Source organism: Theropithecus gelada, chromosome 17 (genome assembly GCF_003255815.1).
Source record: "Theropithecus gelada isolate Dixy chromosome 17, Tgel_1.0, whole genome shotgun sequence".
NCBI classification, from domain to species: domain Eukaryota; kingdom Metazoa; phylum Chordata; class Mammalia; order Primates; family Cercopithecidae; genus Theropithecus; species Theropithecus gelada.
In genome coordinates this window covers 78,395,635-78,410,348 of record NC_037685.1, presented here as the reverse complement: position 1 = coordinate 78,410,348, position 14,714 = coordinate 78,395,635, and positions in this window count along the sequence as shown.

The window sequence follows — 14,714 nt, the reverse complement described above, 5'->3', positions numbered from 1 at the left end:
TACAGTAACCAAAACAGCTTTGAGGATTTTCTATAGATGAAATGAAAACTTCAAAAGTAGTTAATTGGCACTTTTTTGTTTGCTGTTTCTACCTCTCCTTTCAAGCTTCATGTGTTTCCTATTATAGATCCTATAATTCTGTGTTTTAAAGTCTAATTATATTTTTAACCCTTTTCTTTCTCTCTTTATATCTATTCATAAAGAGAAGCAATGTTCCTGTAAGAACAAAACTAAATTTAGGAAATACTTTTTATTTTCATGATGTTTCCCACTTTTCACTTTAACTTCCATGTGTAGACAGATATTTTCACTATGTTTTCTGTTTTATGTACTCTGGCAACCTCCAAGAATCACAACTGCAATTTCAGAATTCATATTGACTTGCAACTCCTTTAGTAAATTACATTTCTTTTCATGAAGCAGTAAACCTGTGAGAAATTCATTTAATGCAGGGAATTTGACAATTCTCCTTATGAAAATCCCTATCCTGGACAAATATCCTAAGCAAACTGGGTTATCTCAGTCATCTGAAGAAAATGCTTTGTTCTCCAGAATAAAGTTAATGCCCAGTTTGTGTATGGCTTCATTTGTTTCTGACTGGTAGGTTTTAGTTCACATTCCAGTTGCTAGGCCAGTAACCATAGCCTTTTATAAGGGATAAGGAATTTTGGTCTGAATCAAGAGTATGGGTACAAACTAACCATGTTAGAGAGTGGTGTTTTCCGTGTGATGACTAAAGAGATTAAAAAATTAGTATTGTGGAGACATTTTCTTCATATGGATTATTTGGCCTTTGGTCCATGTATTAATCAGAATTCTCTGAAGAAACAGAGCCAATAGAACATCTATCTGTCCATCCATCCATCCATCCATCCATCCATCCATCCATCCATCTATCAAGAGATATTGACTATAAGGAATTGGCTGACATGATTATGGGGCCGAGAAGTCTCAAGATCTTCAGTTGGCAAGCTGGAGACCCAGGAGATCCAGTGGTATAGTTCCAGTCCAAGTCTGAAGGCCTGAGAACCAGGAGAACTGAGGATGTAAGCTCCAGTCTGAGTTCAAAGGCAGAAGGCTGATGTCCCAGCCCCAAAACAGTAGACAGAGAGAGCAGATTTTTGCTTACTGAGCTTTTTGTTCTATTTAGGTCTTCAATGGGTTGGATGAGGCACACTCACATCGGGGAAGGCAATCTGTTTCACTCAGCATACAGATTCAAACGTTAATCTCTTTTAGAAATACCCCCACAGACAAATCCAGGGTAACATTTGACCAAATATCTGGGCAGCCCATGGCCCAGTCAAGTTGCCACATAAAATTAAGCATCACAGTCACTTTTCATTTTTTTCCTCCTATGGGGTTGGTACTGTAAGATAGTTCACAGATTGGTTACCATTTGGGAAGAAAAAATAACATCTTTTGCCCTTGATCCCCTTCAAATTTCCTTAGCATGCCTAGCTGGAACAGGTAGGGTCAAAGGGGCACAACAAGACCCAGAACTCCCAGGCCTGCCTCTTTCTAGGGAGAAATAGTCTTTGTGGTTTAAGTATAGTGTATGTCTTCTCCATAGGAGACTATAGAAGGACTTGAGGCCAAATCCCATAATAGGCAATATCATTTTTCTGGCCTCATTTTCTGGGAATATCACCTCAGCACAAAAGAAGAGAACTAGGTAGAATTTGTATGCCCTGATCTTATCTATATATTAGACAGAAGTGACATAAGTTTGTAGTGAATTTTTACCAAGAACTGACCCAGGGTCTAGTAACACTCCTTCATTTCATTTACTCAACAAATATCTTAGTGCCTATTAAATACAGGTATCAGAAGTAGAGCACAGAAGTCAGGTGGGATCTTTGTCTTTACATAAAAGACAAACATATTCTGAGTTTGTTGTTGAATATTTGGTGTGTTTCTGGTGTCTGTGAGTCTGAAGTCAGTAGTTTTATTAAAAATAGTATGCAGAACCAAGATGTCATTCTAGTTGAGCAACTTTATTTTACTTGTCAAATTTCCCAGAATATAGAATAAAATTGCCAAAATCAGTTAAAGAAACAAGTTGCTGAGTGAGAGAGAAAAAGCTCTTTCACATCTTGAGTGAGTGTCAAGGGCTGGAGAATGAAGTGACTGCCAGGGCAGGTGGGGTGAGACCCATGAGCGACATTCTGCAGTATTTTCCTGCTGACTTCCCATGCCTAAGAGCATCACAGGGAATGTAAGCAAAGTACTTCAGTGAGTTTAGGGATAATAATAATGCCTATTTAACCCCCAGTTCTAACCCAAGTTCATAACCAATTGAGAGATGAATACAGGAATCCTGTATCTGGCCATGAAACTATTAGCTTTATTACCAGAAAAGCTACACTGAAGAACATTTGAAATATAATGGGGTGAATTAAGATTTCTAATACAGTGCTATCTCCTCAGACTCGGCCAGGATTGTCTAAATGGTAGTTCTTCCCTATCAGGGCAGATTGCGTGGGGCAGAAGTTACTACTCTAGGTGCTATGAGGGACCACTGTGAGGAGAGAAGAGTTTTCCCTCTCTACTACTTCTAATTTCAGAATCAATGAATGCCTATTTGTGGCATATTCGTCAGTGTCATCTTTTTCAGGTTCTTCTCTGGTTCATAAACTTACTTCCCTTAAGAGGCATTTTACAATACATTAAAACACACTCCCTATCACCCTCTCTTGGGAGAAGTTAGTCCAGATAAAAGAAAGCTTATGATCTAGCCCCAGTGTCCTACTCAGTTTCAGTAAGGGCTTTAGCCTGTATGCACAATTTCTCCATGAGGGATTAATTCACGAGCATCTCACAATTCAGCAAGTCATTTATTCCATCATGCCTAAAGGATAACCCAAAGTTTAATACTAGAATCATAGTTACTTTCTTATTGCTAAAAAAAAATCTCCTTTCATTACCTAGGAACCACCCTAAATAAAATCAAGAAGGTACATCTGTCCTCAGGGACAACCTGTTCACCTCTTACCTTTAGCAACTCCTCCTTCAGGGAACCACAGCTCAAAGTGGCCCAGAACCTTTTTCCCAGGAACCTGCTTTGTCGAGAAACACTGTGTGTTTTATTATTTCACTCTGGTTTACTTCTTACTAACGAGGACACAATTAGGCTTGAACAATAAAACAAATTCTATCACAGTGTAAGCAAGTTTTATGTCTCATGTAATGGTCATGTTTTCTCTAATTAAAGAATACTTGCTCCTAGAAGACCCTAAGGCAATATTTCCCAATGTATAGTCCCATTTCCCTGAATGTTAATCCTTACTGTGTGGTGAGGGGAAGGCTTTCATGGTCAAAAGACCGTCTTGGCTATTTTGAACAGATTTCTTTGGCTTAGGACTTCGCAGAGCCCTTATTTTGTTGTAGTACTCTGAATCTCTGTGGAGGAATATAATATGTGACTCTTTATTTGTGCAGCATTCCATGAGACCCCTTTTTCATGAAAACACAATTTGGGAAACGTTACTCTAAAGATATCCAGCTAACAGTCATGATTGCAGACATAATGACAGATGGCTGAGGGGACAAATATTTATTTTTGGCCAAGTAAAAAGTGGGTTCCCTTTCTTCCATAATGAATAACTAAGAGACCCAAGGTAATCCAATGTGGTTAGGAAAAGGTAGTGGAATCCAAAGAACAAGGGCTTTGTTGAGAATATGATCTTGATTTAAACCATCTACCAGCTGAATAAAATTAGTAAATGTATTAGCCTTTAGAGCCTTGTTTGTTTACAAAAGTGGTTGTAATTATTCTTATTTGGTGAGGATATTCAAATGATTATCTGAGATAATTCTGCAAGGACCTAGAAAAGTCTCTGGAACAGAATGTTTGTAAAATTAATTTTCATGTCTTTTCCTTCTCAAAGATTTTTTCTCTATCTTCCCAGGGATTAAATTTGAAATACAGGGTAAATATAGTTTTTCATGTCTCTTGATAACTTCCTCTATTTTACGTGATAATTTGAAATAAGCATTCACTGAGCATTTACTATGTATGTATGTATGTATGTATGTATGTATCTATGTATACCAGTTATTATGATCTACCTTAATGGGAATAATTAAGATAAATGAGACACAAACTTTGCCCTAATGCAATATATATATATATATATATATATATATATATATATATATATATATATGTTATACTTTATGTTCTAGGGTACATGTGCACAACATACAGGTTTGTTACATATGTACACATGTGCCATGTTGGTTTGCCGCACCCATTAACTCATCATCTACATTAGGTATATCTCCTAATGCTATCTCTCCCCCCTTCCCCCACCCCACAACAGGCCCCGGTGTGTGATGTTCCCCTTCCTGTGTCCAAGTGATCTCAATGTTCAATTCCCACCTATGAGTGAGAATATGCGGTGTTTGGTTTTCTGTTCTTGCAATAGTTTGCTGAGAATGATGGTTTCCAGCTGCATCCATGTCCCTACAAAAGACATGAATTCATCCTTTTTTATGGCTGCATAGTATTCCATGGTTTATATGTGCCACATTTTCTTAATCTAGTCTGTCATTGATGGACATTTGGGTTGGTTCCATGTCTTTACTATTGTGAATAGTGCCGCAATAAATATACGTATGCATGTGTCTTTATAGCAGCATGATTTATAATCCTTTAGGTATATACCTAGTAAAGGGATGGCTGGGTCAAATGATATTTCTAGTTCTAGATCCTTGAGGAATCTCCACACTCTCTTCCACAATGGTTGAACTAGTTTACAGTCCCACCAACAGTGTAAAAGTGTTCCTATTTCTCCACATCCTCTCCAGCACCTATTGTTTCCTGACTTTTTAATGATTACCATTCTAACTAGTGCGAGATGGTATCTCATTGTGGTTTTGATTTGCATTTCTCTGATGGCTATTGATGATGAGCATTTTTTCATGTATCTGTTGGCTGTATAAATGTCTTCTTTTGAGAAGTGTCCATTTCCTTTGCCCACTTTTAGACGGGGTTGTTTTTTTCTTATAAATTTGTTTGAATTCTTTGTAGGTTCTGGATATTAGCCCTTTGTCAGACTAGTAGATTGCAAAAATTTTCTCCCATTCTGTAGGTTGCCTGTTCACTCTGATGGTAGTTTCTTTTGCTGTGCAGAAGCTCCTTAGTTTAATTAGATCCCATTTGTCAAATTTGGCTTTTGTTGCTGTTGCTTTTGGTGTTTTAGACATGAAGTCCTTGCCCATGCCTATGTCCTGAATGGTATTACCTAGGTTTTCTTCTAGGGTTTTTATGGTTTTAGGTCTAACATTTAAGTCTCTAATCCATCTTGAATTAATTTTTGTATAAGGAGTAAGGAAGGGATCCAGTTTCAGTTTTCAATTTACAGCTAACCAATTTTCCCAGCAGCATTTATTAAATAGGGAATCCTTTCCCCATTTCTTGTTTTTCTCAGGTTTGTCAAAGAACAGATGGCTGTAGATGTGTGGTATTATTTCTGAGGGCTCTGTTCTGTTCCATTGGTCTATGTCTCTGTTTTGGAACCAGTACCATGCTGTTTTGGTTACTGTAGCCTTGTAGTATAGTTTGAAGTCAGGTAGCATGATGCCTCCAGCTTTGTTCTTTTGACTTAGGATTGTCTTGGCAATGTGGATTCTTTTTTAGTTCCATAGGAACTTTAAAGTAGTTTTTTTCCGATTCTGTGAAGAAAGTCATTGGTAGCTTAATGGGGATGGCATTGAATCTATGAATTACCTTGGGCAGTATGGCCATTTTCATGATATTGATTCTTCCTATCCATGAGTATGGTATGTTCTTCCATTTGTTTGTGTCCTCTTTTATTTCATTGAGCAGTGGTTTGTAGTTCTCCTTGAAGAGGTCCTTCACATCCCCTGTAATTTGGATTCCTAGGTATTTTATTCTCTTTGAAGCAATTGTGAATGGAAGTTCATTCATGATTTGGCTCTCTGTTTGTCTGTTACTGGTGTATAAGAATGCTTGCACATTGATTTTGTATCCTGAGACTTTGCTGAAGCTGCTTATCGGCTTAAGGAGATTTGGAGCTGAGACAGTGGGGGGTTTTCTAAATACACAATCATGTCATCTGCAATCAGGGACAATTTGACTTCTTCTTTTCCTAACTGAATACCCTTGATTTCTTTCTCTTGCCTGATTGCCCTGGCCAGAACTTCCAACACTATGTTGAATAGGAGTGGTGAGAGAGGGCATCCCTGTCTTGTGCCAGTTTTCAAAGGGAATGCTTCCAGTTTTTGCCCATTTAGTATGATATTGGCTGTGGGTTTGTCATAAATAGCTCTTATTGTTTTGAGATATGTTCCATCAATACTGAATTTATTGAAAGTTTTTACTATGAAGGGCTCTTGAATTTTGTCAAAGGCCTTTTCTGCATCTATTGAGATAATCATGTGGTTTTTGTCTTTGGTGTCTTTGGTTCTGTTTATATGCTGGATTACGTTTATTGATATGTGTATGTTGAACCAGCCTTGCATCCCAGGGATGAAGCCTACTTGATCATGGTGGATAAGCTTTTTGATGTGCTGCTGGATTTCGTTTGTCAGTATTTTATTGAGGATTTTTGCATCAATGTTCATCAGGGATATTGGTCTAAAATTCTATTTTTCTGTTGTGTCTCTGCCAGGCTTTGGTATCAGGATGATGCTGACCTCATAAAATGAGTTAGGGAGGATTCCCTCTTTTTCTATTGATTGGAATAGTTGCAGAAGGAATGGTAGCAGCTCCTCCTTATACCTCTGGTAGAATTTGGCTGTGAATCCGTCTGGTCTTGGACTCTTTTTGGTTGGCAGGCTATTAACTATTGCCTCAATTTCAGAGCCTGCTATTGGTCTATTCAGAGATTCAACTTCTTCCTGGTTTAGTCATGGGAGAGTATATGTGTCCAGGAATTTATCCATTTCTTCTAGGTTTTCTAGTTTATTTGTGTAGAGGTGTTCATAGTATTCTCTGATGGTAGTTTGTATTTCTGTGGGGTTGGTGGTGATATCCCCTTTATCATTTTTTATTGCATCTATTTGATTCTTCTCTCTTTTCTTCTTTATTAGTCTTGCTAGTGGTCTATCAATTTTGTTGATCTTTTCAAAAAACCAGCTCCTGGATTCACTGATTTTTTTTGAAGGGTTTTTTGTGTCTCTATCTCCTTCAGTTCTGCTCTGCTCTTAGTTATTTCTTGCCTTCTGTTAGCTTTTGAATGTGTTTGCTCTTGCTTCTTTAGTTCTTTTAATTGTGATGTTAGGGTGTCAATTTTAGATATTTCCTGCTTTCTCTTGCAGGCATTTAGTGCTATAAATTTCCCTGTACACACTGCTTTAAATGTGTCCCAGAGATTTTGGTATTTTGTATCTTTGTTCTCATTGGTTTCAAAGAACATCTTTATTTCTGCCTTCATTTCATTATGTAACCACTAGTCATTCAGGAGCAGGTTATTCAGTTTCCATGTAGTTGAGCAGTTTTGATTGAGTTTCTTAGTCCTGAGTTCTACTTTGATTGGACTGTGGTCTGAGAGATTGTTATAATTTCTGTTCTTTAACATTTGCTGAGGAGTGCTTTACTTCCAACTATGTGGTCAATTTTGGAATAAGTGTGATGTGGTGCTGAGAAGAATGTATATTCTGTTGATTTGGGGTGGAGAGTTCTGTAGATGTCTATTAGGTCCACTTGGTGCAGAGTTGAGTTCAATTCCTAGATATCCTTGTTAACTTTCTGTCTCGTTGATCTGTCTAATGTTGACAGTGGGGTGTTAAAGTCTCCCGTTATTATTGTATGGGAGTTTAAGTCTCTTTGTATGTCTCCAAGGACTTGCTTTATGAATCTGGGTGCTCCTGTATTGGGTGCATATGTATTTAGGATAGTTAGCTCTTCCTGTTGAATTGATCCCTTTACCATTATGTAATGGCCTTCTTTGTCTCTTTTGATCTTTGTTGGTTTAAAGTTTGTTTTATTAGAGACTAGGATTGCAACCCCTGCTTTTTTTTGTTCTCCATTTGCTTGGTAGGTCTTCCTCCATCCCTTTATTTTGAGCCTATGTGTGTCTCTGCATGTGAGATGGGTCTCCTGAATACAGCAAACTGATGGGTCTTGACTCTTTATCCAGTTTGCCAGTCTGTGTCTTTTAATTGGAGCATTTAGTCCATTTACATTTACGGTTAATATTGTTATGTGTGAACTTGGTCCTGTCATGATATTAGCTGGTTATTTTGCTCATTAGTTGATGCAGTTTCTTCCTAGCATCAATGGTCTTTACATTTTGGCATGTTTTTGCAATGGCTGGTACCAGTTGTTCCTTTCCATGTTTAGTACTTCTGTCAGGATCTCTTGTAGGGCAGGCCTGGTGGTGACAAAATCTCTGAGCATTTTCTTCTCTGTAAAGGATGTTATTTCTCCTTCACTTATGAAACTTAGTTTGGATATGAAATTCTGGGTTGAAAATTCTTGTCTTTAAGAATGTTGAATATTTGCCCCCATTCTCTTTTGGCTTGTAGAGTTTCTGCTGAGAGATCTGCTGTTAGTCGGATGGGCTTCCCTTTGTGGGTAACTCGACCTTTCTCTCTGGATGCCTTTAATATTTTTTCCTTCATTTCAACTTGGTGAATTTGACAATTATGTGTCTTGGAGTTGCTCTTCTTGAGGAGTATCTTTGTGGCGTTTTCTGTGTTTCCTGAATTTGAATGTTGGCCTGCCTTGCTAGGTTGGGGAAGTTCTCCTGGATAATATCCTGCAGAGTGTTTTCCAACTTGGTTCCATTATCCCCGTCACTTTCATGTACACCAATCAGACGCAGATTTGGTCTTTTCACATAATCCCATATTTCTTGGAGGCTTTGTTCGTTTCTTTTTACTGTTTTTTCCTCTAAACTTCTCTTCTCGCTTAATTTCATTAATTTGATCTTCAATCACTGACACCCCTTCTTCCAGTTGATTGAGTCAGTTACTGAAGCTTGTGCATTTGTCACGTAGTTCTTGTGTCATGGTTTTCATCTTTATTGGGTCGTTTATGGTCTTCTCTGCATTGGTTATTCTAGTTATCCATTCATCAAATCTTTTTTCACAGTTTTCAGTTTCTTTACACTGGGTTCGTAGTTCCTCCTTTGGCTCAGAGAAGTTTGATCATCTGAAGCCTTCATCTCTCAACTCATCAAAGTCATTCTCCATCCAGCTTTGTTCCATTGCTGGCAAGGAGCTGCATTTCTTCGGAGGGGAACGGCGCTCTGATTTCTTGAATTTTCAGCTTTTCTGCACTGCTTTTTCCCCATCTTTGTGGTTTTTATCTACCTTTGGTCTTTGATGATGGTGATGTACAGATGGGGTTTTGGTGTGGATGTCCTTTCTGTTTGTTAGTTTTCCTTCTAACAGTCAGGAGCCTCAGCTGCAGGTCTGTTGGAGTTTGCTTGAGGTCCACTCCAGACCCTGTTTGCCTGGGTATCAGCAGTGAAGGCTGCAGAAGAGAGAATATTGCAGAACAGCAAGTGTTTCTGTCTGATTGTTCCTCTGGAAGCTTCGTCTCAGAGGTGTACCCGATTATGTGAGGTGTGAGGTGTCAGTCTACCCCTAGTGTGGGATGTCTGCCAGTTAGGCTACTCGGGGGTCAGGGACCCACTTGAGCAGACAATCTGTCTGGTCTCAGATCTCAAACTCCGTGCTGGGAGAATCACTACTCTCTTCAAAGCTGTCAGACAGGGACATTTACATCTGTAGAGGTTTCTGCTGCTTTTTGTTTACCTACGCCCTGTCCCCAGAGGTGGAGTCTACAGAGATAGGCAGGCCTCCTTGAGCTGATGTGGGCTCCACCCAGTTCCTGGACACTTTGTTTATCTACTTAAGCCTGCAGCAATGGTGGGTGCCCCTCCCCAAGCCTCGCTGCTGCCTTGCTGTTAGATCTCAGACTATTGTGGTAGCAATGAGGGAGGTTCTGTGGGCATGGGACACTCCGATCCATGCGCAGGATACAAACTCCTGGTGTGCCGTTTGCTAAGACCCTTGGTAAAGTGCAGTATTAGGGTGGGAGTGACCAGATTTTCCAGGTGTTGTGTGTCTCAGTTTCCCTTGGCTAGGAAAAGGAATTCCCTTCCCTCTTGTGCTTCCTGGGTAGGGGATGCCTCGCCTTGCTTCGGCTCTTGCTCCTCTCGCTCGTTGGGCTGCACCCACTGTCCTGCACTGACTGTCCAACACACCCCAGTGAGATGAACCCAGTACCTCAGTTGGAAATGCAGAAATCACCTGTCTTCTCTGTCACTCATGCTGGGAGCTGGAGGCTGGAGTTGTTCCTATATGGTCATCTTGGCGTCCCACCTGATGAAATATTTTGTCTAGTATTCAGTCAGGTAAACAAATGCAGTTGTGTCATATAATTATAAACAATGATTTACAATTTTATAGTATTTTACATGTATTATCTCATTTAATCTTCACAATAACTTTTTAAATAGATATTATTATTTCTCCATTTCTATATAAAGAAAAATGGAGCTCAAGGAAGTTAAGCAACTTGGTCAAAGTCACTCAACTGCCAACACCAAGAGCATAAACAAGAATCCAAATCCTGTAACTTAAATCTGGCAACCTTTTCACTCTTTTCATGATGACTGTACTCATATTTTAAGTGGCAGTATCCTAGATAATTTTTTCTTTTTAAATGAAGGCCATTGGATTTGCTGTCAAAACAATGACTTACTGTCAAAGAGTCTAAGAACACCTAAGTTGCTTAAGACTAATATATAGTTTCAGCTGTAGAATGTACTTTTAAATGCTCTTGAAATGTATATTTTGGAGGGTTTCGGGAGCCTTGACCTTGTACTGTTAACTCAATGTGTGGCCATAAGATATTATCTGAAATAAAACAGAAATAAGAACTAGGCTTCTCCTTGACAAAAGGAACAAGATGATATAATGTGGAAGTACTTTAGAAGGTATAAGATACTACAGAAGTGTACTAATTTTTAAATTATTCTTTCTAATGTGGGAAGCAGTGAAAATATGAAAGCAATTAATAAGGGGTTTTTAATACATTTCATGAGTGTCTTTGTTAGACAGGAATAGTATCCACCATTAATAGTCTGTTGTCTCTGGGTGTTTACCAATGAGTGGCTTTGGGTTTCAATCTTGATGATTTTGAGAGCAAGTTTATAATAAAATTTGCTACAGATATTCCTAACCTATCTCAGGGTTGATTGTGTAAATAGTGTTTCCAAAATAGGAAGCCCATTCAATGGTAAAGCATTATGTTGACTCTGAGCCCTTGGAATACTTTCTGAATTAACTGAAATCTCTGCAAAATCAGTTGGTATTGTTCTAGGCTTTTTGTTTCTTGTTTTCCACAAAAAGTGTTAAAAAAAATTCAAGCTTAAAAGAGACTTTTCTTTCATAATGAGTTCTGTAACTTAAGGCCTTACAGGGACAAAGATCTTCCAAAATTTTTGACCGGTCCCCTGCTCCCTACCACCACGATCCTTTTATGGTATGTTTTTCTTTTCAATTTTTTTTCAACTTAAGATGTTCTTTGTCAGTGTCTAGAAAATTTAGACTAAAGGGATATAATTCATTTTTGGCAGAACTCTGGGTAAACATTTAGAACTTGTCCTTCTGGAGTACAGTTTAGCAATATTTATTTAATAAATGTTAAGTACCAACTCTGGGCTCCTGGTTAGGTGATGAGAATATTAAGGTGAATGCTTATATGGTTTGTGTTTATAAGGAACTCAAAGTCTACCAGAGAAGAAACACATGTGACAGATGTGATGATGAGTAGACACAGACCTCACCTCTGCAGAGGTCATAATTTGGCTACCCACACTTACAAACCTGCCTCCATGAACCCTGGGTGGTAATATAGGACTGGGGCTAGGACTACCAGAGACTTTCCCTAAGATGTTTTCAATGTACAGCAGGTTAGAGAAACCTCTTTTCTTTCTGGAATAGGAGGTGATAGAATGTGAGTCCAGAGTTGACTATAATAGCCATGGAGAACAGATGATTTGAGACAATGGAGATCTCAAAGCAGATTAGAGACAAGAAATCAAGAAAGGCTCTTGACAAACTTGGTTTCTAGATCTAGGCATCCTGACCCTTTCCATGGTTTGGGTACTGGAGCCAGTTAACTTTCTGTTTTTGCTTGGTCAAAGCTTGTTATATTATAAATAAAATAGAAATTTGCAAAACATTCTTTCCTTACCATTTACCAAGGGAGTACATTTCAGCCAAATGCATAATAAAACAACTAATTTCAAGCTGGAAATATAGGGGAATGTGTACTCTACTATCCCGTACTACTTTCTCTGCTCTGATTATACTGATGATGGGGGGAAAAAGACACACATGCAATAAGGCTGATAATTTTGGGGCGTATGTAACGTGAATATCAGTGGGTTTTAAACCTCATAAGCAAGAGGCTTTAGGAAAGCCTGTATAGAAGACCCAACTGTAGAATTCCAAACAAACTAGTCTCTCCTTCCACATTTTGAGAATTCTCAATTGACCTCAGGATTTCTCATATGTGCTTTGAGCACTGGAAACCAATACCAGCCCCGCAGATCACTTACCTTAGGATAGCATACGCCTTACACAGTGAGTTTCCATCTAGAAGTAGTTATGCAGGCAGGATGCTAGAAAAGATGAATAACATATTAATTAATTTTTAAATTACTTTTTTCTATAGCTCAATCTTGAAAATAATAACTACATATTAAGCAATTTTACAGGAAAAAAGTTATAGCATGAATAACATACACTTTCAAGAAACTTAATTAGTCTTGAATAGTATGGTCATTGTTTGCTTAGTTACTTTTTCCAGAACCACTGGAAAGAATTAAACAATGGGAGCAGCCTTTCTTACCTCAGAATTATCTAACAAGAACTTTAATTAACACTGGGAAAAACAAGATAGCAATCGCCATAATAGTAATTGCATTTGGAAGCTAGAATTCTCAATGCAGCTAAAATCCTAATTTATTCTATTTTTTGCATCACCCTATTAATTGAGGGGAACACATATCTTTTCCCAGGACTATAGCTGTGGGCATTGTCTAGCATCACCCAGAATTCACAGGTGATTCTGTTGCACATATAACACCCTTAACAATTGATTCAATTCCTTAATTATATTGAAATTTCTTGTGCTCACCTCATAGCACCATGATTAAAGCAATAGCTGAAAAAACACAGGCACCTAAACCCACATAAGTCATCATGTAAGAACCTGGCCTTTGGGAAGAAGTACTGGATAAAGTAAAATCCCTGAGCAATAATGTGACAGAGACCTGATTCTTAAGCGAACTGTGCACAAGTGTTTGAGCACAATTGAATTATTTCCTCCAGTCAGCTTCTTGTTCTACCCGCATCTTTGATGTCTAGAACAGTGCCTAAAAACACAACAATTATTTGTTGAATGGCTAAATAAATACAATAAAGAAATGTATGATTAATTATAGAACCCTGATGCAATAAAGCAACATTGATGACATGACTATAGAACAAAAAGGTGTGAAACATCAAAGATCAGAGAACCAAGCAGGTACAATAAAGCAACATTGATGACATGACTGTAGAACAAAAAGATGTGAAACATCAAAGATCAGAGAACCGAGCAGGGGGAGCCGCTGAGATGACATAGCACAGCTATTACTGTTTTCATCACACACACACACACCTGCGGGAAGTGTTACCTAATGAGGAGATGACATACTTTGGCTAGACTATCATTAAAGGTCAGACTAGGTCATACCTAATGTGAGCAAAATCAAAAATGTACTGGTGAATTTGGTGTGTTCCTACTTCAGTTGTTACATTAAACAAGTACACATTCATAGAGGAATCCTATCTAGAAGTAAAAATTCTCCATATAGCCAAAATAAAAATCTTAGCTGTATTTTATCTCTACATATTTCACTTATCTATGGTATATTTAATTTGTGTGTATTTCATTTGTTCATCCATAGATTTGATAAACACCAATTTCTCACCTATGATTTTAGGCCATGATTGAGTTCAGCAGCTACATGTTAGTGGAAATACAAGGATGTAAACACTGTGCCGTGGTTGTGTGATTATCTCAATGGCCCAGGTTCCACATGTCTTTCTTCTTCATTGTCCAGGACACGATTCCAAGAAAATTTACCTACCAAAACAGGCACCAGAAGAGATGGACAGTCTGTTTAGAAAATAACCACCCATACAGAGAAAAATACCCAAACCAATTACTATAAAAAAAATGGATCTGTCAAAGGACTACACAGTTGCCTTCACAAAAAGAATTTAACAGATGAAGTAAATGAATCCTTAAGTTAATCTTTAATTCTTATTATATTCAAATATTTCATAGCATAGACAGGCAAGTAAATTTTTCAAATCCTTTTTACAAAGTCAATATTATGTGGGCACAAAAATCTTACGAAGAATACATTAAATAATACTGTGAATCATTTTCTCTTCTGAATAATCATGGGATTATCCTAAAGATACCATTAAAAACTATATTCATGCAGTATATTAACACCATAATATGGGCATTGAAATGGGAGTTAGAAATATCTTTCAATATTAAGAAAGCTGTTAATATAATCCATACAATTCATATGTACATGTAATATGTGATATATCCATTTTATTCAGGTATTCCAAAGTAATTACTTAGCATGGAGCGAAGTAGTAACCTATGATTCTTATATTTTCCCCTTGACATGATGATGATCATCATTATTATTCTTATT